This window comes from Euprymna scolopes, unplaced genomic scaffold (assembly GCF_053919585.1).
Source record: "Euprymna scolopes isolate OS-2025 unplaced genomic scaffold, ASM5391958v1 sca27, whole genome shotgun sequence".
In the NCBI taxonomy this organism is placed as follows: Eukaryota; Metazoa; Mollusca; class Cephalopoda; order Sepiida; family Sepiolidae; genus Euprymna; species Euprymna scolopes.
Window position 1 is genome coordinate 190,001 of NW_027633291.1, and position 1,391 is coordinate 191,391.

Genomic DNA, 1,391 nt, shown 5'->3' on the forward strand with positions numbered 1-1,391 from the left:
AGGCAATGTTAACAGGTTAAAATGTCCATCCTCGGGAGAGCTGACTTCTCACTTTGTGTCAGTGTGAGAGGAATAAATAACTCATTGCAGCATTTGACCGTTTCTCTACTCTTTTGAACTCGTGACTTCTGCTTATATCTTGAATGACTACAATTATTTTAGCCTCGTAACACTAAAATTTATATTTCATCTCATACCCTACCTTCAATTGTTCACTTCACCCAATAATCCAACATATTTATAATACTTTCATTTATAGATATAAACAAAGAACGTAAGCATCTCACAAAATATCACTCACTTCTATTGCGTTTTAGAAAGGTCTATACTGCTAAACCGCAATTCACCTTCGGTAAATACGTATTCGACGATCTCTCATTTTTTGTATCCTTAAACAAATATTTTCTATTTTATGTTCTCAAAGCATTGCTTTTTTTACTCCCTTCCTTAAAATTCGTACATATTTTCTTAATAACTGTTTTATTTTATCCTGTTCCCTTAATTGAGTATTGTTCAGTGGCTTATTTCTCGTAGACACCCTATATTTCTTATGGATTCAGCTTCTCTATAGCGTCAACAAAATAACATAATTTCAAATTTCCTTAGCGTTTTATTTTATCTATCTTATCTACTTCATGTCTTATACTCGTAAATACTTATTCTGGGTTATTATTTATCTTATCTGTTTTTCTAGTTATCTCTTTTTTCACCATTATTTATTGTATTTTATTCCCTGGGGTTCGCTTAATCGCACTATTTCTTGCAATCGTCTGAAAACAGTCTGGTTTGACACATTAACACATGGGGTACTATTCATAACCCTTTTAATTTGTGTGCAAGACTTAAAACGGTAATTTAATGGCTTACGCTGCATTATTCGATCCTCATTTGGCGAGGTTTTGAGAGGTCTGCCGGTTTTAAAAGAACTAACAATTTTTCCAGTATCATTGTAGGGTTTAACAACAAACAACTCGCTTGCAATGTTTCACTTTCTTTTAAATCCCACTAATGATGTGCTTTTCCTTGTGTAGCTTCACAATAGCTTGTCTCACAAAGTAATCAAGTTGTTGGTGTTTCGCCATGTGCCGCTTATGCAACGTTTACAAATGACAAAGTAAGACTTATTCTTTAAGGGACCGAATAGATTTGTATCTAGCACATTGTTCACGTTGTTTTCCTCAATTTTGTCGCTTACTTTTGGACGTTCCTATTTTGAAAATATTTTTTTTTAGAATCATGATTCTCTTTCTATCCTTTAGAAATGATTGAAATTTTACTATGTAATTATGGATGATAACGACTACCAGTTGTCAAAATTTCAGCTTTTATCAGTTGTTATTCCGAACAAATATTAGGTTTGACAAATGTGTCTCTTAGTTTTGGACGCTACC